The sequence below is a fragment of the Falco naumanni genome, chromosome 3, assembly GCF_017639655.2.
Source record: "Falco naumanni isolate bFalNau1 chromosome 3, bFalNau1.pat, whole genome shotgun sequence".
Taxonomy (NCBI): domain Eukaryota; kingdom Metazoa; phylum Chordata; class Aves; order Falconiformes; family Falconidae; genus Falco; species Falco naumanni.
The window spans coordinates 85,897,708-85,922,220 of record NC_054056.1 but is presented as its reverse complement, the minus strand read 5'-3'; positions in this window follow the sequence as shown (position 1 = coordinate 85,922,220).

Genomic DNA, 24,513 nt, shown 5'->3' with positions numbered 1-24,513 from the left:
TAGTTGTAGATACTTTCTTCCCTAAGATAAGTAATCTATTCCACCCTAAACTTGCCTCTTTGTGCACGCAAGAGAGTGTTGTTAGTCACTGAATCGTACCTAAAGCCTGGTCCCAGTTCACCGCTTAAAATAGAGTATTGATTTTGCCATTCCTAATTCTGTTGCTCTTTGTTTACCACAACTGCCCTTTATCTTCTCCATTTACCTTTAGTTTGTTCTTTATTTGTCTTGTACGTATTCTGTATTTACCATCCCCCCCATCTTAAGTTACCATCTTAAGAAATATTTTTGAGCATAATAGCGATATCCTTTCTGGATACTAATGAAAGGTCAACATTTTTCTTCCTATTACATCACCTGTCATGCAACTACGAGGAAATGCATAATCTGATCATTCCATCTCACACATCCCAAGAATTTCTACACAAAAAGCAATATATTTCAAGGCATAAACAGTTCTTTGAACTCTGGCTACTTACACAGTTCAATACTGTGTAAAACTTAGTAAAAGCTGTGAAAATGCTGATTATGAGCATAGTCAAACATGTTGGTGAAGTAATGGTTACTAAATCCTATTTAGACAAGAAAAATGTACAGACTTGGAAGAAAAAAACCTCAAAGCCTCTTGACTCTTGTATATTCTGTGACATTCATTTACTCAAACTTTGCAAAAGCCTTAATGTTACACAAGCACAGCTTTTTGTGATCAAGTAAAACAACCAAATGCTGCAATGTATGACCCGATTTTGTAGACAAAAATGTGCATTTTGATTTCATTCCTTTTTTGTTGTTGTTGAATCCACACTTGGTTAAGCACACAGGATACTCAGCAAATGTCAGAACTAAATTTTCAACAAAGTAATGTGAGGTTCAGATAAGAATGGATAATCCCGCAGTTGCTTGTGAGCAATTTATGCCACATGCAGCATGGTTTTAATACTCCTTTTTGCCTTTTGTCAGTGAAATTGAATATCAGGAAAATTTTTAATGGAGAGGTTTGTTCTCTTCACAATGTGTATAGATTTATACAAATAATTCCCACTTACTCAAATGACAATCCTCATGATTTCCTAAGGAAAGGTGTATTCTACTGTGAAATATAATATATCTGAGACCTCAAGATACTCTAAAAGTGGCTAAGCACCAGGTTAAGGTTACAGGTAAATAATTACACCACTGACAAGGTCCTGTCCTGAGATTTACCTAAGAACAGACTATTAAAAGTTATTGGATGTGCTTAAGAAGCTGCTGAACGTGACAGATAATAGTGTGAGAAGCAGCCAAAAGTTGTAAATAGCACCATGAAGGAAGGCTGGATTTTACATGTGGTTAACAGGGAGGTATGCAAGAAATGGCTGAACATCACAGATATTTGGAAAGGAGTACTTGGGATCTTTTGAGGCTACCTGTACCTAGGTAACCTTATCAGTTGAAGCATATGAGGCTGAGAATACCTTGATAAAGGTATCAGAAGCTCCAGATTTGGGCATGGTTATTGCAATACTGGGACCTACACAGAAACAGCAGTTGTGTTGGGTAAATCATTTGGCATGAGACTGGGGAAGAGACAGGGAGCCACAAATGCCTTCAAAAGGAGGGTTGAAAAACGAGAAAAGGGATAATATGGTATGCAAAAGTTGTCAGGATTGTCTATGAATATAGAATCATAGAATAGTTTGGGCTGGAAGAGACCTTTAAAGGTCATCAAGTCCAACTCCCCCTGCAACAATGTCCTGGTTTAACCCTGACTGGCAACCAGGCACCACGCAGCTCCTTGCTACCTCTCCCCACAGTGTAATGGGAGGGAGGGTCGGAAGAATGAAAGTGAGAAGACTCATGGGTTGAGGTAAAGACAGTTTAACAGGTAAAGCAGAAGCTGCACACAGAAGCAAAGCAAAACAAGGCATTCATTCACCACTTCCCGTGGGCAGGCAGGTGTTCAGCCATCTCCAGGAAAGTCGGGCTCCATCGTGCATAACACTTACTTAGGAAGACAAACACCATAAAACTGAATGTTCCCCCCTTCCCTCTTCTTCTCCTGACTTATATACTCAGCATGACATCATATGGACCTTTGGCCAGTTCAGGTCAGCTGTCCTAGCTGTGTCCTTTCACAATTTCCTGTGCCCCTCCAGCCCTCTCTCCGGCAGGCCATGACAAACTGAAAAGTCCTTGACTTAGTATAAATATTACTTAGCAACAACCAAACCCATTAGTGTGTTATCAACATTGTTCTCACATCAAATCCAAAACACTGCACTGCACCAGCTACTAAGAAGAAAATTAACTCTAGCCCAGCTGAAATCAGGACAAATGAGCAGGATCATGAAAATGATCAGAGGGCTAGAACACCTCTCCGATGACGACAGGCTGAGAAAGTCAGGGTTGTTCAGCCTGGAAGAGAGAAGGTTGTGGGGAGACCTTGCAGTGGCCTTCCAGTACCTAAAGGAGACCTACAAGAAAGCTAGAGAGAGACTTTTTAAAAGGGCATGTAGTGATAGGAGAATGGGGAATAGCTTTAAATTGAAAGAGGGTAGATTTAGATTAGATATTAGGAAGAAATTCTTTACTGTGAGGATGGTGAGCCCCTGGCTCAGGTTGCCCAGAGAAGCTGTGGATGCCCCATCTCTGAAGTGCTCAAGGCCAGGCTGGATGGGGCCTGGAGCAACCTGGTTGAGTGGAAGGTGTCCCTGCCCATGGCAGGGGGGTTGGAACTAGATGATCTTTAAGGTCCCTTCCAACCTAAACTGTTCTATGATTCTGTGATCTTCAGCTAGATCAGGTTGAATATCTGCTGGATAGCCCTGTGCTTGATAACAACAATTGGAAGAGGACAATAAACCAGATCTGTCATTCTGATCCCACTGTCAGGGTCACCTGCTTTTGTGAGCAGGAGGATGGGCAGGGGGCAGGCAGGTCAGGCAAAGGAACATCCAGACAGTCAGAAAGACAGATCGAGCAACCTGACATTAATGGGTCTGTGCTACCCACTGCATCATAATATCCAGTGTAGATGCCTTCTGGCCCTTTGGCAGCAAGGCTTGAACATGAGTCAGTGCTCAGGAACCCCAGGGTTAGTGATCAGTAGTAGAGGTCTCAGCAGCATGGGCCTCCCAGTGCAGATACAGCATGTGCTCTGCTATTCCTAAAAGCTCAGGTATGAAGGGACCTACCATGTGGGATGGATATAATCTGTGACTTCCACACAAGAGGTTAGCAGCCCTGAAATTATTGCAGTAAATGAGTCTGTAGGCATTTAAGAAGTAGAGAATTGGGAGAGGATGAAGTAGGAGGATTATTTCTTACTTGAACAAAATGAGCTTCTAAAAATACTAATATCAAAATTAGGTTAATTCAATCTAACACTTGAGTGAATATTTTTTTTTTAAGTTGGAACCTGGATTTAGCTAATTATATTTGCTGAGGTTTTATCAACCATTTTATCTTCCTTCTTACAGACTTACGATCACATTCTATGTTTTTCTTTAAGACTTGAATTGTTATGCTTCTGAAGGAGGCAAACCGAATAAATAATCTGCAACCATATACTTTTTTCATTTAAAAGATATTTTAAGACTGTAAAATGTCTAAAACAATAATTAAAACCAATCAAACTGTTCTTTTTGGTACTGTAAAGCATTATTTCCTGTGAAAATTCTGTGAATGGGGGAACACATTTTTGGTTAAAGAAATGAGTTCACATCCATTTTGCATAACCAACAGGCCTGGGGTTTAGGCACTTAAATCTATGAATGTGAATTCAATTTTCTTTGGTCCAAAAAGTAGATATTTTTCCCAAGCCTTATTTGGTAGGCTGTAGGAAGTAGACCCTGAATGTACATATAGACCTAAATTAGACTATAGACAGTATTTAATACCCACCATACCTTTACAAAAACTTCTCTTTATGAAGCTGTCAAGATCTATATGTTAGCTGAGTTACCTAGGGTCTTTACATTCTGCTGTTGCAAGTACTTAGGACTGATGGAGAGCTGAGGATTTTGTCAACTTATTTCAGTTTATTAGCTGAGTTTCAACAAAAAGAGTTGAAAGTAGGCATTAGAACCTGATGGTTAAAATGCTCATTTTTCTTATGTGCCACCTGCTCCTCTGCCTTACTGCCAGGCCGACCACTGAGAACCTACTTATTGAGGAGGCCAGACATGATGGATAGCAGCATGTACCCAGCCAAGGTCTCAGCTGAGCTACAGACCTGCACAACTCAAGTGCCACTGCCACCTCTAGCTTGGAGACATCACCAGGTTAGCTAGTGGCATAGGAGGAGGGCAAGGAAGACAACACCTTGGAAATGAGAGAAACAATTTAAAAAGGAAAATTCTTTACTCTGAAACTGTCTTCTCTTTGGCACCAAGAATCCAGGTCCATCTCTGTTCTTCTATGTTCCACAGACTTGTAACAACCACATTATTCAAAGCAAGGAAGAATTTGAGTGATCTTTGAGAGAAAGTACTACTGCTAGAAAACCCAAACAAACCAGGCCAAGCTGGCCTATCGGAACATGGAGAGTTGTTCCAGACCAGGCAAGTCTTCTCATGCAGAGTCCACAGTGGAACATGACCTATGGGCCTCCCTCCACACAGGCTGTGCACTGGGAAGGTGACAGCCTGCTCCTGACCATAACCAGTAGAACCCAGTCCACTGAGACATTCCAGAGAGAAAACGCTACCGTCAGTCACGGTTGATTTAAAGCAGAAGGCTGAAGTGTGAGAGGGCCCTTTTCTGGATCCCGTTGCCAAACACAGCCAGACAGGAGGCTGTCTTCTGTCAAACCTTTTAAGACCATTCCCTGAGCTGTTGCTCAAGATGTGTATTGCCAAGACAAACCTGGAGATACTGACCAAATTGTGGCATCTTTATTATTCTGTCAATTGTATTATCGCCAGTACAAATCATGACTGAATTTTAGCCTGGAGGAGACTGACAGGATCTTATTAATGTCTACAAATATCTTGAGGGTGAGTGTCAAGGGAACAGGGCCAGGCTTTTTCCAGTAGTGCCCAGCAACAGGACAAGGGGTAACAGGCACAAACTGCAACCCAGGAAGATCCACCTGAATGTGAGGAAGAACTTCTTTACTTTGAGGGTGACAGAGCACTGGAACAGGCTGCCCAAGAGAGGCTGTGGAGTCTTCTTCTCTGGAGATATCCAAAACCTGCCTGGACATGACACTGTACAACCTGCTTTAGCAGGAGGTTGGACTAGATGATCTCCAGAGGTCCCTTCCAGCCCTGACCACCCTGTGATTCTGTGCCTATGTGCAAAATGCATGAGAAAACCCAACACAGTCGATGTATAATTTATTTTCTGTATTTTTTTCTGAAAAAGCCAGATTTCTATATGTAAATGACAAAGATGCCTCAATGAGCTTCAATTCTCACTCAAAATTCTTCGGTAAGTACAGCTCAAGAATTCATTGATAGACAAAGCTTTCAAGAGGTGTGATCCTAGTTACTTAAAAGCTACAGCTTTTCTTCATTCCTCTAGTAAAATGAAAAAATAAAGGTGAAGTCTTAGAACTATAAGCACAAGAGACTGCCTTTCTCTGAATCAAATTAATGGAATTCATTTAAGCCATAAAAATATCAACCATAGATGTCTCAAATTTTTTACCTAGCCCTACTACTTTGTAAATGTGGGTCAAACAAAAAGAAAGAAGATAGTCCTCTAACTTTCAAATAACTTGGTCTTAGCAAAGAGTCAAATGCTGTATCCATGTAACATGCAGGGAAACATGCCTGCTCATTTCTAAACATTTAAAATGCCACAGAAGTGAAGGAAGTTGGACCGAATTTAATGGACTATTTAAATGTCAAATATTTCTTATTCTGTTCATATGATGATATTCTATTTTTAACAAAAGAACATATTCAATGGTATACAATTATTGCAGTAGTTTCAAGATGACAGAATTTAAGTATTCCAAAAATTTAGAGTATTGAGATAAGATAATTTATATTCTTCCTAGCTGGCTTGTAATAAACCTCATGTCATTACTGAATAAATCTAAAATGCTTTTTTAACAGTCTTCATAGCCTTTTCTGACATTCACAAATACTATAATTTGGAAGAGTTGTCTGTTTACTTAATATGCCAAGTGTAAATTACTGTTGATTGTTCCCTAGGACCATTCTACTTTCATCACATTCATATAATACTATGACATTTTTTTCTTTTTCTCTTCCTTTTCCTCTTTCTTTTCTATTTTCCTTGTAAAGTCTCCTAGGATAAAGTAATAGAGAAAAAATAGTAAGGGTGGGCTAAAAACCAGATCCTTTCCACAGGACCAGTAGATAGTTTGCTTTGCCATTTTCAGCTTTCAGTTATTTATGAGGCAGAGGTACTGGACACTTAGGTATGTTATGATCTGTTTGCGTTTGGAGTCAAGCAATATACTTGATAAACATCTGTCAGAGATAGTATGGATGCACTGGATCTGACTCAGAACAGAAGTGCAGCTCTCTTGAAATCCTTGCATTTCAATGAAATATATCTCTTGCAAGGTCCAGTAAAAACTGTAACACAAAACTAATTAGACCAAACTCACTGAATGTTGCACTTGTATACACAAGCTCCATTTATTCAGCTATTTGATTTTATAAGAATGGTGCAACACCAGCCTGCAGGAAAGCATGATAAAGAAGCATGCATACAAATCCAACAGGTATTAAGAAATCTAGGTTTAATAGGCTGTAGCCAATTGTTGCACAGCTGCTTTAAACTCTTCATGAAAAACTACAGATGACGACTGTTGAGGATAGACTTTTGTAACTCCCAAAACATGAGCCAGACAACACTCTTACTCTGGAAGAATTCTGCTCAGGCTGCTGATCTATGGAGAGGTGTAGGACCAAGCCAGCACTTGCCCAATGTAAAACAGGCAGGAGAAAACAGAGAAGCAGGTTCATACCTATAAGTTCCAGATCCTGAATGTTTGCTGTAGTTTCTGATTGAGATCTCAACTTAGCGTTTGGTTTGAGCAGAGTAAGGTCCTTCAGGATCTTAATAACTTGGGCCTCTTTCCAGACTACTGCAATGGAGAGTACATCTCACAATATTTATCAGTGAAGCAACATGACTGGAAAAGCAAACTACTTGCAGTGTGCAATGTGGCAAAATAGTAGTGACCTGAGCAACATTTCACAATGTGTTTGGCCAGTAGCTTACATGGCTAAACTGTGAGAAAGAAAGACCTGTTATTAATCTGTCCCCTGACAGTAAAAAAAACTAAGCTGGCCCCAAAAGAAGCAGGAGGTCTCTGCTGCACCCTGGAAACCAGAACTGGTAGACCTAAACCAGTTTCTTTTGTTCTATGCTTGGCCGGAGTTCTCACAGGCACCCCAAATGAGTCTCACACTCCACCCTACTTGTACAGTACCTCTGGCTGATACCTGGGAAAGTGTACCTGTAGGTCCCTCAACTAGATACTTATGTCATCACTATCTTGTTATTGTATGTGCTGAATTGTTCATCTTGATGTTTGGTGATAGACAGGTTTACTTTGATTTTTACATCTGTGATAAGCTGATAATTTAGGTCAGTAAGGCATTTATGTTTATTTGCTTTGTTACTCCAAGGTGTAAGTACTGATTAAGTACTGATATATCTAGAAATGATAACATGCATTTGCTGTTTCTCCTTGCATACAGCCCATGGTTAATGAGCTAGAACCTTAGTATATGGTTTCCTCAGAACAGTCCTATCCTACAGGTGTTGGAAAATGCATGTGTCCCTTATTTCCTTTCACAATGCATGGGAGATGAACACAGTAAAAAACTCGGTTGCTAAAGGTAGCTATCAGTCGCGTAACTTTGAGGTAGCTGGAAGTAAAAATTTGATTATATAAAGATCAACTATAAAGACTGACTGAAAAATAATTCTGGTAATAATAAACTATGGAAAGTAAGATTGGCTGAAATAGGGGCTAATTTTCAGAGCCCCATTTATTAGCAAAAGAATCTAATTAAGGTCTCCTAACCCCAGTTAGGAGTTATAACATTAAATATAAACACTAAAAATAAACTTTTAAATTGGTGGTAGTGAAAACCCAATTTAGTTTACTAGTTATTGTAAAGATGTAAGAAATTGTCTTCTGAGACTATCTCAGCATGTAAAGATCAGAGAGTGTTATACATCACTTCCCAATTTATGTCGCTGTGCCTTATTTGAGCAAAATAATTTCATCGCTGTATTTGGTGGCAATAAAATACGAAACTGCAATTTTATTTCTGTATTTGTCCAAGTGGCTTGTTTTCAACAGCTGATAACTTTTTGCTAACTCCTTCTTTCATGTTTGTTTTTTTTTTAATTGCTATTTTCTCATATTGTTCTATACATCTGTCTTTATTTCTTTCTTCCATTCTGCCATACATTAACTGTGCTAATTTAAGTCCTGTTATGCATAGTGTTTCATTTTCTACTCCTATTTCTTCCATCTTTTTTCTTTTGTTACCTTCCTTTCTCATTTCATAGATTATAGAAACCATTCTGCTTCCTAGTTATCTACACTTATTCGGTATATTTGGATTTAAATTGCTTTAATTTAAACCTTCCTCTTCCCTCATCACTTCCTCCTACTTTCCCATCCCAGCACATCTCTCTTCTCCTTCCTCCAACAAAATTATTTGAAGTAAATGAGTGAAAAGACTCATTATTTTAGACTCTTTTCATTCATTCATCTGTCAGTTGCTTCAGCTAAGCTTCAACTAATAGATTTTCAAGTGTTTTGTTCACTCTGACTTAGAATTTCCCAAGTGGCTAAGTCTCTATCATTCACTTTGGGACAATGATCCATAGCATGATAAATGTCTATTATTTTCATTGTTGTCTTTAATTTCTTTCAATCTTTTGCTGATGCCCTATTACAATAAAGCAAAAGCTTTACAGATATTTTTCCGAGACCTTTTTTCTTGAAAGTCTGACTTTGCTCATACTTGCAAAGCACACTTTTTCATTTAGTGTGCCTTGTGGGCAAATTTGATGTCCAAGCTCTAAGGAAATTCAAACAATGATAGCCCTGACCATGCAAAATAGCTTTCATTGAACTTGACAGTCTCCTCAAAGTGTAGTGCAGTGTAGTCAGAGCTATGCCTTTCACAGTGTCTTCAATCTAAGAAAGACCCAGCAGAATCCACGCTTTTTCTGGTTTCACCCCAGTGATCCAGCATCACAAGACCTATACACATGTACACTGACCTGCCTTGTGATTTTTGTGCTTTGGCACTTCTTCATCACATAATCCAAAATCTTGACACTCCCAACTCTTGCATCCTTCCACAACTTTTCTGTGATTCAGTAAGTAAGATTCCATGCACTAAGAGGGAATATAGTTTGTTAATAGGCCTAACATCGGTGAGATGGGGACATCAGAGGTAATTCAGTGATAGCTGTCTATAAGGTATATTAATGTGCCATTACTTTATGTGCTGGAGAAACAGACAGTAGTCAAGAAAAAAAGTGTGGTCATTCATTAAAATGGTGTCTGTACTTTGTATAAAGGGCAGCAAATGACACAGAGCAAAGGAAAATGGTCTTTGGCAGCTATATGTTAAAAAAAATCTAAGCTTAATTGTTGAGCCAGAAATGTTTAAAAGGTATGGATCATGATGGAAATTAACAGCTGGTCTTACCTCAAGTGTTCCTGTTTGCATAAACTTCCATATTGTAAGTCACTCAAGACTAGGACACAGGCGATACTCATGATTTCTCTCACTAGCCATGTTACTAGAAATTCTAGTAATTTTGAAAAATTAACAGTAATAACATTCACTGTAACAACATCTTCTGGAAAGTATGGGAACAGAGATGTGCAGAAATCACAGCACCTTACACTTATATTGCACCTGCCTTGCAACTGCCAACAAAGATCTGATGAAATTAACAGACTTTTAGAAACTATTCCATTAAAAATAAAATGAAAATAATAATAAGAAGTCCAGTAGTGATGAAATACCTCCAAAAAATGAACAAATTCTTTTCAAAGAAATACTGATGATGATGATCTTTTCTGTCCTCTCCTAGTGCCATATTCACCAAAACAAATTCTGATGACTCAGGAGTATATTATTAAGTCTCATAACAAAATATTTTCCACCTTTTGTATTAAGGTAGATGTACAATCTGCCTCTCACACACATTCATTTTGTCTATAAATTGTGCATATGGAGCCCAGCAGCCAGTATGGACATAATGTTTGGCCTACTTCATACGAAGAGATACAAACAAAAGTTTTACAACCCATCACTTTTTTCACTGCACTAGAAACACATCTCCCTCCCTTAACCTCACAGATCTATTTTTATATATTCTAACTGCTGACCATTCCTATAGCAAGCAGACACCCATGTAATACTTGACCCAAGCTACCCCATACAGCTGAAGTGAGACACCTTGGATTTTTTCAAGTACGCATTCTTATCTTCACTTTAACTGTAAGTATAACTTTCAGGTAGAGGCAGTCACTCCCATCATTTCTTGGTTTTGCTTAGGTCACTTCACAACACAATCACAGCTCTCACAAAATGTTTCAACTCATTGTATCATCTTCCAGAATATTTATCCAGGCCATGCTGACAGAAGTCAAGTGCCTGCAGATAATTCTGTGAGATTAAACCTATTCAACAACAGCAATTCCAAACCTCTGAATTTCTAGGTGCTGAGATGTTTGATAATGAACAATTCAGAATCATCCAGACTGAAAACAGGACTGCAACTACTATAACTGATAAAATATATCACTGTCCCCATCTTCTCCCATAAGGCAGATTGTTTTTGTAATGAGGTCAGCATTCAGGGTATAATGAGAAGGAGAGTAAAGATGGAGTAAGTACACTCCTTAAACTAAGGAGTCCTGGATGTGTTTGACTAGACTGAATTTTTTGCATTTTTGCTTTTTTATTGTAAAACCCTAAGAAAGAAATCTTATTCCTATAACTCAATGTATTTCTAAAACGCAAGGTAATTGCCACGTTTCCCTAATCAGGAATTGTCCAAAGGATACATAAAACTTTTATTGCAATTCTGCCTTTGTCAGGATGGGCTGTAGGTATGAGCCATGGGTTTTAGAGATAGGATTCTATTTAAAGCACTGTTTCATACCCATCAGCAGTGGAAAAACCCAACCTGACATAATTTTGACTAATTTTGATTGTAAGTTATTGATCAACTTGTGCAGCAATTTTTCCTTCATATTCTTTCTACTTCACTAAAGGCACATCTTCTAGCACTACTTCCCGGATCTCTTCCTTCACATTCCATTGTGAATTTCAAATGAGTGAAAGTAATGAATATTTTTCAGGGCAAGGTCTACCCATGTGGGCACTTATTTATTTTTTCAATATATTTAACGCATTGGTCCTTTCTTAGTGATCTTTTGAATTTTATGTAGGTGGGAGATATAATATTTATGTGAGCTCTGATGTACTTTCTCATATTTACTATATACATTTCTCTCAACACCATGTTTATTCTTCTTAATTTTATTCTTTAGTCTTCCATTCCATATCAGATGCACTATACCGCCCACACTCAGTTGCCTCTGATGATAGTTTGTTTTTCAATTTCCTTAAACCCATCTTGACATTTATTCAATCCACTTAGACTTATTACTCGATGACATGCATGTTTTTCTAGCTGTAAATCAACTGGAAATTTTTAATTTCTTTTCTGGCATGAATATGTACAATTTATTTTAACTCATCAACTAGTCTCTGCATTCTCTACTAATTCAGTCTGTTTAAACAGTGTGTAAAGGGAATTAAATAAATGCTGGAGGTTTGGGATGAAATCCCAGTATGATAAATGAAGGAAGGCAATGTACAATATTATGCTTTGTGCAAATCAGATCAAAGTAAAATATTATTTATTGTCTAATTTCCCCTTGTACACATTGTGCCAGGAAGGAATGGTGTGCTGTGTCAACAAATCTACAGATTAATTTACTCCTAAAAGTAGATATGACTGTTTATTTTAAGGTAGTTTAAATGTTCTCTTTTGCCTAGTGATAACTAATCTCTAAAGGCTCACCTTCAGCTGATCAGTCTTAGCCTGACCAATCTCCCCCTAACTTTCCAACTGTATTTCTGAGAAGGCCTTTCCTTTTTCATTTAGGACAAACAGAGAAAAGGATTTTAACTGCAGAATCTGTGATATGGGCGGGATTCCCATGCACACTCCTCCCTAAAAGCCCTGTTTATGGCATAAGACATTTTCTTTTCACATCAGTTTTTGCACCAGAAAGCATTCAGTACCCCTTGAGTATGTTATTGAGAACATATTTGAATGAGGCAGCTTTCACTTTCATGAAATCGCCATGCAGTGGAAGCACTACCAACATGCATAATTTTCAGGTTTACTTAAAATTTCCATAAATTGATGTTCTATGGCCGAATGGTTCTAACAACTACTTTATAAACCAAGAGCTACTGTCAGCTCTGCCAATAACTGCAGTCTACCAGCAACAGTTCACAGTTCACACCCAGAATGGTTTTCTGAACCAGCAACAATTCATTGCCAGTCCTAAGCTATTGATTTTTTGGTACAGTTGTGAAGCTTTGAAGAAACAGAAAAAAAATCAGTTAAGCAAAAAAAAATAATTTTGAAGTTTTCCAATTTTAACAATGTGTATTAATTCGACCACTGTAGAAAAACCATTTAGAGTCAATAAGTCACCTTGATAGACAAGTGTTTTATAGGGACATTTATGCACCAAATTTTCCCTCAGATGGTAAAGCACTCAGATCTGTAAGGAGGATTCTGTCTCCACTAAGCAGTTTGCCACATGCCATGCAGCTCACAAAATGTATCAGAGCATAGAATGGCTGTGGAAGAGATGTGTTGCTACCATTATACTGGACTCATTAGTGCTGTGAAACACTGCTGTGTCCATACCATGTAATTTCAAATCAACAGTATTAACATTTCTGTGACGAAGTAACATCACAAGGACACACATAAGCTGTGAGTCAAAAAGTGCTTCCTACACAGTGCTAACATCTTTTCCAAAATAATAAATCTTCCTCCTTTTTTTCCAAAAGAATCTTTAATGCTAAACCCTGAAAAGCCACATTTTCTGGAAATATTCCAGTAACTTCACCAACAAAGTGAGGATAACCGAGACTTCTGTGACTCTGTAGCAACACCTTAAACTTTATGGCTACAATGCGCCAAAGAAATGCCTCATGTTATTATAAGAGCATAGGTTCAAAGGAGCTCTTCTATATCCTAAACTTCACTGACTTTCTAAAAGCTACTTAAAGTTGATGCACTCTGGATGTTGGTTGAAGTGTTTGCCATGAGGCATAAGCCCTCATAACAGTCCTACCTTATAACTCTTCAGAATTCTTGGCGGTTCTCATGAGAGGTCTCTAAATTGATTCTTTGGCCCCAATCTATCCTGAAGGAAAGGGCCCCTTTGTGCTGTTGCCTGAGCACACACAGGAAAAAAACACTCAGCTCAATAGACTTTTCTTTAAGGAACACTTTTCCCACTCTTTCACTGGTTATAGATGCAAAGTCACGCACTAGGCACAGGGCCATATTTCTGCCTTAAGGTAAATACTATTCAAGTACTCAAGGCAAGCACACAGGTCAGGTTTATAGAAGTTTGTTTGGAGGCCACAGGAGATCTGAGCCACTTCACTGTCTGTAGAATACACCTATGATGGGTAGAGATTGACACAACCTGAAAAACTATTTTTTAACTTATTTAAATTGTAATAAAAAGTTCTTGAAAAAATAAATGGTCTCAGTCAGGTTGGAATAAGACAGGTTGGACTTAAAATGGACATTTTAAGCAGAGAAGAAATGACAGTGCTTGGGAATAAATGAGATTAGTAGTTCAGCATGGGCCAAAGAAAAGCAGAATAATTAAAAAGAAAAACAAAAAAACCACCCCGAAAACTAAAAAAAAATATCTAAAAGACAGGAAAAGAAAAGAAAACAAAGAAACAAAAAAAAAATATCCTTGAAGAATGCTTTGGAATAGATCACTGTCAGCAAAAAAGCCAACACTGAAGAACAATAACGTCTCCCTTCAGGTACAAGGTAAGTTATTCACTCAAAGGCAGGGGTCCTCAAACTTTTTAACCAGGGGGCCGGCGCGCGGATGCAGTGGCAGGCAGTCATCTGCAGCTGCTTGGTTTCCCCCCCCAACCCCCAGCGAGGGGGTCTGTAAATACCGGGGGCCGGATTGAGGGCCCTGGGGGGCCGCATCTGGGCCGTAGTTTGAGGACCCCTGCTCAAAGGCATCTAAGCAAGACAATACTGCTGCACAGACCAGACAGAAGAGGAAAATAAAATAAAGGAAAACAAAAGTTAGCCAAGAGAAAAACAAAGCTTTTAAAGGTCATAGAGATTAGTGCTGGTGACAGTAGCTGCAGACATTATGGAAGAAGCACTATCCTCTGCTAGGCAGAATTACACAATTTCTTATGGATAGGAACACTAAGGCATCGGAAGTTAATTTAACTATTGCTGCATTAAAAACATGGAAAGAATTGAAAATTGTGGGAATCTGTTCCGCTATATTGAGTTGGGGTCCTGAAAGCTAATATCTAGTCAACTTAATTGGGTAAAAACATATCAAGGGAAACTCTAATAAGCAGTGAAAAACATAGTTACTACTGAAAATGGAATTTCTGTAGAGTGTTGGTCTCAGTATATCAGCAGAAGATGGATCTAGAGATCTCTACATCTCAACGAAGAGGGGGGCGATTAAACTGAAGCACTGACTGTACAACATTGGTTTGAGTTATTTTGATTAGTTACTAATTTTTAAACCAGTAAAATGATGTTCTCTACAACATCTGCCTTTTCTTTGAGATTTCCTAGAGGTGAAGAGCAGACAACTCATTTTTAATATGAACACCGATCTGATAACAACTAGACCTTGTGCTCTACAAAAAAGAAGGAGGAAAGTTCTTAAGAGCAAATTAAAATTTACTTTAAAACTAATAAACTGGTAACTCATTAGACATTAAGGAAAAATTTATGAGGTCCAATTTATTAAAAAAACCCACAAAAACCCCAATTGTGTTGCCTTGTCATATTCCACATTTAATAGTAAAATCAGTTAAATCACCTAAAAATGAAATATTGGTCACCTAGGCTTTCTTTCTCTAATATGCTTGAATAGAAACAATTCTATCTATAGTACAGGTACATAGAAAGCTCAAAAGAAAGACTCCAAATGTCCTTTTAAAAGTTTGTCTAAATGCTGTTCCTTTTAATCCTCAAAGTAAACAAAAGTCATAATTTTCCTGTTCATGATTGATTTGAAACTTTGAAGATTTGTTCTGTGAACGCAGTTAATTATTTCAGATCAGCTGCCATTTGAAGACTTTAGAGCAATAACGAAGAACATATACAGGCATAGTTTTTTCATTAATTTAAGGGGGCACCACCTCTTAAAAAAAAAAAAAAAAAGATATTTACCTTCATATCAAGCACTGTTTGTTATTATAGTTAACCTACTGAAACAGGAGGTTTTGTTCATTTAAGATTTGATTATACCAGTAACACAGCAGGATATCCAAATTGGTATCTCTACCTTCATAGCTTTGTGAATGGTACCCTAATACACAGTAACTTCTGACACAAAGGCTAATTCTTTCATATAAGGAGCTTAAATACTCCTTCTCCACTGCTTTTTTCACAGCCCTGCAAATAGAATATGGTGTCCTAGCAGGCATGCACAGCAGTGTTCATGCAATCCAAAGACAACAGCCCTGTATATTCACTCTCAGTCTGCAGGTACTGAGCTAAAGGGGTGACGGACAATTACAACGAAAGGAAGCCAAGTCATGCTGGCTGGTGGCTGGATATGGAGGTACAATGCTCTGCCCTACATATGGCAGGTGGCCACTTCCCCCATCTCTCCAGCTGTCCTCAGATTCTGGAAGAGAAAGCTTTTGATGACCCTGCTTCATTTGCTAAGGCAGACTCCTGACACTGCGATTGCATAACAGGCTACAGAGATTTTTAAAAGGATCAGTATAAACTAAAAAAAAAATTAAATTTAGGACAGGTCAGGGACATTTTTCTTTGTGCCAGTTGCTCCCAGAGGCTACATTATTCAGAAAGGATATGGTGAGTTATCTCCAGGGTTGACAAGGCCAGATAACGTGTCAGTTATTAGGAGCAGGAGGATTAATGGACAACCACCAAAAATATCATGTTCAATACATTGGTTGTTCAGGGATGAGGATGATTGAATTTAGAAGGAAGTTATTAAGGTATCTGAAAAGTTAATTTGAAATAGAAGGAGGTACCAGGCACTAGATCTTATCTGAAGGCTTATTTGAAGCAAGATTCCAAAGCATTTGTCAGTTCTACAAATGCTCTAATACATGATTAATCAGAGCTGGAAATGGACAGATATCAAGGGGTACCCCAGAGCTGAGAAGCAAGTTTAATTATTCTGTCTGGAGTAACAAGACTGGATTCTCCTTCCTGTGCCTTTTAACAGTTCTGTTAAAGGGGCGGATAGCTGCATATGAGAAATAAGAATAAGAATCAGGAATGAGAGAAAGGATGGCTGATGATATACTTCTAGCATGTGAAAACAATTAAGGAAGGTATCTTGATGTGCATTGAACAATTTATTGCCAGAGAGTTCCCACAAGAGCTGAGCTAATAAATTCATGCCCTAATTAAGCCACAGTCCTTTTATCTTCTTTTTCATCCTAGGCACAGAGGGAAATCTCTGGAGGATGATAGCAAACATGATATTTGCATCCAATAGTTTGTAGATTCTAGTCTTTCCAATGCTATGTTTTGGTCAGTTTATCTGAACCTTGTTTATGCACAGTCTTTCCTCATATGCAATGCTATGTTCCCATTGAATTCAGCTAGTCAGAATGTTTCAGCAATTTTGCTTGAACTAAATTGTAGCTTCCATGCCCTTCTTTTTCTTTTCTTTTTTTTTTTTTTCTTTTAGATTTTCTTTTCTGAGTCAGGTCATCCCCTGCTGTCTTTAGAATCACCTTACCATCTCTACTTTTATTTTCTTTTCCCTCTATGCTACTTCAAACAATTCTTGCCCATTTTGTCTTACTCACCCTGAATGGCTTTATTGTTATTATACTATATCACTTATTTTTTGGCTTACCTCCAAAATGCACTGTTTTCATCCCCCCTCGTTCCCTGTTGGGCACATTCTATAAACTTCTGAGGATTTTCATTGTGGTTTAGATTTTCTCTAGTCAGTGTCCTTTCTTCACTACTGAGTTCAAATACAAATCAAGCTCTACAGCTAGTACTTAACAAAGATGGTGTAAAATAACTGTAATATTTCCTGTTTATTAAAAAAAGACAAAAATGATTAAAATCATTTTTACTAATGTATCTCTTGACTATGTACACAGTATAGATATAGCTCATCACAATGTTGATATTCTTTATTCAGTCTTATATTATTTCCCCAAGTCCTTCTAATCAATTCTGATGCAATTAAACTGTTCTCAGTTTTCTGACTCCTCCTAGTTCCTTCTGCCATTTGGATTTCTTACCTCCCATGATTGCATTCCACTTTAATTTGCCCCGAACTGACAGAGTGATGACTTTCTATGTGAACTGCTTAGCTCATTTACAAAGGGAGGAAATAGTATGGGCTTATTATAAATCTTTAGGGCACAGCCTACTTTTCTAAAGTTTCCTGGCTGGGATTTGTGCTCATATTGTTATTAAGTAGCTCTAGGACAGCCTGTTACCTGTACTACAGGAGCACCTGGAAGATTTAGTTAAGAGATGGTACAATGCAGGTAACTCAGGAAATGACAATCCATGTAGCATAAAGCAGTATTTTTAATGTATTATGAAACTCACAGCTAGGTTTATTATTGCCAGCACAATAAACACTAAATGGAGCTGGAAGCTCAGGTTGTGAGATGCTAGCTTTTGAGGATGAGTTCCTTTGGATACAAATGTGCATGTATGGAACAATATAAAAAGCAAAAAAAAAGGTACCAGCAGGGCAGGAAAACTAATAGTTAAAACTAGCATAGCTGACAGGCAAAACAGAGGGTCCTCAGGTGGGCAGATGAATAGGAAAGGAATCTGAAAGTCATAAGCACATTAAAAACATGAAGTACTTTTAAATAAAAAGACATTGTTCTGTCTGGCTTCTCTTATAATTTAGATATTCAGAATAACAGTTTTGCACGTAATGTCTGCAGGGCAGAATTTCGCTGTTGCAATCTGTTGTAGTAGGATCTTAATCCAGTAATCACAGTGACAGTGCAGAGGCTGTTCAAAGAATGCAATATTCAGTGTGAGTGAGGGTATTCACATCTATGTCTAGTTATTTTCTTTCACTGACTTACCTCATTTTAAAATTAATATTCAGAACTGTGAATAAAGGAAAAAAGCAATTTCTCTTCCATTATTTTTGCCAATCTCACCTTAGGAAGTACCAAAAATAAAGCAACATAGAGACAATCCAACTATATTCTGAAAATGTTTTTACTTTGTCTGTCAAGATTATGAGTATGATGGTGCAGAAAGCTTTGAAGTTTTTATTGGTGGTAGGTTTTATAGTTTTTAATAACAGATTAAGTAGATAGTGTCTTTTAAGAATCAAGGTGTGGTGGGATGCTGTGAACCAAAACATAATTCAAAAAGCACAAAGCTGCACTGCCAGTCTGATTTATGTTGGTCAATAGAAGATAACTACCTCATGTCTGCTTTTATAGGAAGCACCTGATATACTTAATGAATTTTACTAAAGCTTAAATTCCAGCTTTGGACAAAGGCACATTGTTCCTGTTCTATTACTTGCAGGGTAACTGTAATATATTACAGCAGAATAGCATCCCTCTAGTGTCCATTCACCTGAATCATTTCAGTTCTCATCCATTACACACCTAGAGAAATGAAACAAGCGCCTTTTGCTTTACACAGTCTGTAAATTATGAAACATTTTACAGGCAGCCAATGTGAATGATTAACTGAGATTAAGAGATATTTCACAAAAATGGCTTATTCCTCTCAATCAGAACTACAACTTGGTGTACCAGATCTGAAAACCATGTCAAATGTGAGTATTCTTATTGTGATCCCTGGTAAGAGGTATCGTCATTTCTTGTGTAACAGCTTGCCATTGCAATAGGCCAACACAGTGCAAATAAAACTATTTTAAGGATATTTTTGTCTATGTAAAGCCACTTCCTTATACAGAATCATGTTCTTTTTTATTAATATGTATAATGTTAATGAAAATTTATAATAAGCTTTCAAAATGGAAGTACAATATTTTGTCAGTTTGAAGCTTATGGCAAACTTAAATCACATCATTAATTGAAATTATATATATCTTGCTTGACCATTGATCTTACTAATATCTCACTTAATTAAATTTATTCATTATTCTAGATCTGAAAATAATGAGGTATAAGTCAAAAAACATTTAGAAGCTTTTACTGGTTTCCACTTTGTCTTTCATCCTTTGTAAGCCTGAAAAAAAAAGTACACTTTTCAAACTCTACCTACTCTATATACAATGTTAGGTATAATTTATTTGTGAATGTTTTATGTTTTGCATTACAGCAGAGCATTTAATTTCAAACTATTGTCCGCCATTCTCTGATCCATGTTAGCCATTGTTTTGGACTGAAATTATTGACAATTCATATTGAGTTTATTGCAATTTCTCCTGCTAGGTTTTTTTTAATATAGTCTGCTACATCTTGTGTAAACATGAGCTTTATCTTGTGAGTATTTACAATCAATCTTAATTCTGCTAATATATATTGTGTCACTGAATTCAATAAAATTGCTTAGGTATTAAAAGTAACTCGCTGTAGTGATCACTGAATAACACTACAGCTTAGTCGTCTTGATACCTGATTAGGTTCTGTTATTCCTCTGAGCAACAATTTTAAATTTTTTTTAATGTTTCTCACCCAGAATTCAGTGTTTACAGCACCACATAAAATATCCTAGGTTAGAAGGCCTTCTAATAATTCAGGCCAATAGGTGATTTACGCAAATCTATACATGAAGGTTTTTCTTATCAATGTAGTTCCATTTTGCTTTTAAGCATTTCATCATTTGTACATAAAAATTCTCGAAGTGTGATGTCTTAACAAGTATCAACTTTTCTAGCCTGACAAATTTAAGTGTCCTCAAAGTTTGGTCTTATGCTTAAGAAAAAAGGTTCTCAGAAAATGTTTAAGTAAAACTCTTTTTGAATGCTTGTTTTTGCTATCAATGCAATGCCTTTTTTGGGGTTTTGTTTGGTGTTTTGTTGTTCGGTGGTTTTTTTCAAAACATCCACAAATTTATATAACTAAGATTTCAAGAAAGTTGTAGTGATTGTCTTTGAATGGGGCTCAATGTTGAATTGGATTTTTTTTCTCTAGTTATTCACAGTAATTTTAAAGGGATTTAATCCCTGATTTCTTGCCTGGTCACAGCTTTTAATGTCCAAAATAAAGTAAGTAAGGATTGTTAACAATACCAAGCCACACCACTTTATCAAACAATAGTTTGCAGTTAATTCCCATTAGCCTTTGAAAAGCAGGAGGTGAAGGGCAAGAAGCAGGAAAAAAGATGCAATAGAAGACTGCAAGATGTATGCATAGTAGGATAAATTAGAGCAAATAATATAAATGATGAGCAACAGATCAGGTAAGGCCATAATTACTTCGTGCATGATCTCGCTTGGGCAATAAAAATGAGTGGCACATTACATGGCTCATCATGCTTTATTATATTTACACTTTTTAGATTGTTTCCCTAGTTGAATTCAGCTTCAACAGCACTGCAAAGATGAAGTTTTGGAGGAAAAATAACCCTTTTACTAATTAATTTCCCATTCATAATACATCCTTGTCAAACATGTCCATATACCTAACTGTATGTGAGACAGTTGGATAGGCACAGATGTTCTGAGCACATGCTTTTATTTCTCATGTTCCCATATTACTTATAAAATATTTCTATATGCATTTTTTCATTTATATATGTACATGATTGTTCATATCACGGTGTTGCTCAAAAACCAACCCCCCCATCAAATCTGAAAAAAAAGAAAGAGGAAAAAAATACAGTCTTTTACTTTGTTATTAAGAATGACCTTCCTGAGGAAAATTATTACTTTGAGATTCCTGAAACCTAAGATTATCTGCTCATCTATCATTTGAAACAACCATTCTCTAGCATTTTTGTTTAAAATAACTCACACACTTATTACGCAGTAGCTCTGCTCAGAAAGATAGCTTTATGGCCCATAGATATTTAGTAGCTCGACTACAACTGATCTGTCTGATGAATAGGGCTTTTAACTACATTATGATTTTTGGAAGACCGTAAGTGGAAGGAAACTAATTGAATTGGCTTTTGAATTGGCTTGGGGTTTGCCAGTGTTTGACAGATAATGAAAACAATTTAAATCACCTTTAAAAGGAGAATTTCTTTGACTCTGGGAATATCACCCATGAATTCAGATATTATTGCCTGGTGTGCCAGTGGAAACCACACTTTTAATTGCCACTGTTACACATACATGAATCATACTGTCAGCAGAACGTGTAGCAACTTCGCAAGGCCTGTATAGTACTGTAGAGGGAAGCTGTTAAATTGGGAATGTCTTTGTTCCAGACTAGAACAAATAGCTAGACTTTGACAAAGAAAAAAATAATTCATCATTCTTCTTAACTAAAGCAAAATCTTTTTCAGGTACATTGCACAAAATTTGGTACTCAGTCAGGCAATCAGTCCATTAAATTTCTTGTTGCCTTAAATTCATTAATTTCTTGCCCAGGAACTATGATCTCTAAGGTGAATTTTCATATTCTTCATCTTGGATAAGAATAAATCTTAAGCAAAAGCCCAGCTTGAGACAATTAATTCCTCTACCAAGTTTGGCCAGAGATAAGTCATTAAAAACAAGGTTGACTACATTGCTATGGCATCTATCTTTTTTTCTGGGGTTTCATGATGTTTTCATCATCATATCTGATTCTTTATGTATTTTATAGTAAATACAAGGGATCTATTTTCCTTCCCTTCTTTCTTCCTTTCCTTCCTTCTTCCTTTCACTCCTAAGATTCACCTGTTGCCCTATTATTTCTGCTAAATTAATGGCTAATTTTAACAAACTAATCTTTATTATTCTCTGTGGTATTTACATTAATTTTTATTACATTTGTATTTACCTTTGTAATTTTTATTACATTTGTATTTACCTTTGTAATACTTCTAAAATTTTAAATAAAATTTAATATATTATAGTTATACAATTTCTAGATATTTATATAACTTACCTATAATAATTCAATATTCATATATATATATATATATATTTACTTCAGCATTTATACAGAATAGCACCTGTTTTATCTGCTGTATATAGAACTGGTAGGCAGCCACGTAAAGAACTGCAACTTGGACACAAGATTTACTTACACTGGCAATAATTAAGATAGAGTTCTTTTAAAAAAAACTACTACTATGTATTTTCAGAAAGATTTTAATCTACAGCTTTAGGTCCTCAAATGCTGTATTAGATCCTCAAAGGCAACTGTGGTAGCCTTTCTATATTTTACTTTTCTACTGTATTTTTTAAACGTAGTCCATACAGCATAGGTAAAAAGAAGGTGGTAGCTGCTCACCAATAGTAATGTCACTTGAAAGTAATGTCAATCAAAGTAACTAAGTGGTTCTTAGTTTGTATTTGGATTGTTGGTGAGTTGTGGTTGTTGGTTTTTTTGTTTCAGGTTTTGTTTGTATTTGGGTTGGTTTGTTTTGGTTGGGGTGGTTTTTTTTGGTAAACAACAAAACAGCTAGTAACTACAAAAAACAAACAAAGAACCCCAAACTTTGAAACATTAAAATTTACTTTCATCACAATTTCATTGTGTTATGTTTATCAATATCAATCTATACTGTACACAATCCCATCAGGAAATATATCAAATCAGAAAACTATTTTAATTTTTCCTTTTTCTGTCATCTGATAGTGTACTTTTAGCTCTCTATATGCATTGCTATTCGAGGTTCCTGCATTTGGCAATCTACTGAGTCTTTTCTACAAGTGGGGTTCTCAAAAGTGTTGTAGAAGAAGAGGAAAGCTAACATTCAGTCCCTCATCAGTGACTTTATGGAATGTTCGACATCTGACATATTTACACAATGTTCAGACACACTGCCCAATTTATAGCATAGACAAATATAAATATTGATATAAACACAACCTATATAGATACTTCACTATGTAGATAGAGAGTGTTTATATACACTGTTATACATTTCTAACTCAGAAGTGAAACACCAGATGAAAACACACAGACACATACACTTGTGCACCTGCACACACACCAATGTTCACTTAGGTTATCCAGAGAAAAGCTGGCTAAAATTCTAAGACTGGTCTCACAGAGGGGTGGTGTCTGATGCACTCCTTCAGTGACAAGTAAGACCAGAGCAAAATACATGGCTGAGGCATAGTGCAGGGTATAGAGCTGTACCAAGCTAAAGGAGCGAAACTGCTTAGCAAAAGTCCGAAATTTTTGTTTAGGCGTGAGTGCCTACTACGACAATGAAGAGCTACTGAGTGTGTTATAAGAACTTAAGCAGATGGCATTTTGTTTATAGGTCAGACAGCGACATTATTAAGCATGTAGCCTGAACTGAGCAAGTTATTTGTCTACTTTAAAGCTCAGCTTAAAACTGGGAATCACAAATATTGAAAAAGGCAGAAGAAGTCTCTAATTTTTAGATGCTTGGAACAATCTGAAGAGGAAATTTATTTTATTTTATGTTGCAGATACGAGAAATTTTCTTAACTCATTCTGATACCACTTATCTGTTAACCCTCACAGACTCAAGACTTCTTTTTCTATTACTGCACTGTTTCCCATTCCAGTCTATGCTGGGAAAAGCAGTTGTTAAAGAGGTGACTTGCTGGAAATTCTCTGTTACGTTCCAGTTTGTGGAAATTCATTCCAGTCAAGATGTAATTATTCAATATAAATACCAATAGTTTACATTTTCCTTTGTTTTCCAGAACTTCCAGGATTCTGTTTCATAGATCAGTGCATTGTACTCAAATAACTACATACAGGTTTCTAGATCATGGCTGCTTATGGAGAAAATTAAAAAAAAAAAAAAAAAAAAAAAAAAAGCTTAACTTCTCACTTTAATCAGGTGCCTGACTGAAGAGGTGATCAATCTGCAATTTCCAGAGCATTATGGGTGTTTTTTTTATTTAAACAAAACACACCAAGTGTTAGTGTTGTGTCGTAGTGGAAATCATGAGAATATGTTCACAGTGTTCTGGACAATACACAGAGGCCATGTAGAAACTAAAGCCAGAAGTTCGGATGCTGCTACCTACAAAAAAGAAGTCCAGAAACAGTTACTTAAACCTATACCTGGTGGGATGACCTGAAGGACTAGTCCTGTGCACTTACTGCAAGCAGTTCAGCTCTGTCTGACCTGGATCTTACAGGGTTGCATGTTATTGACATCATTCTATCCATTATTCTTATGACTCCA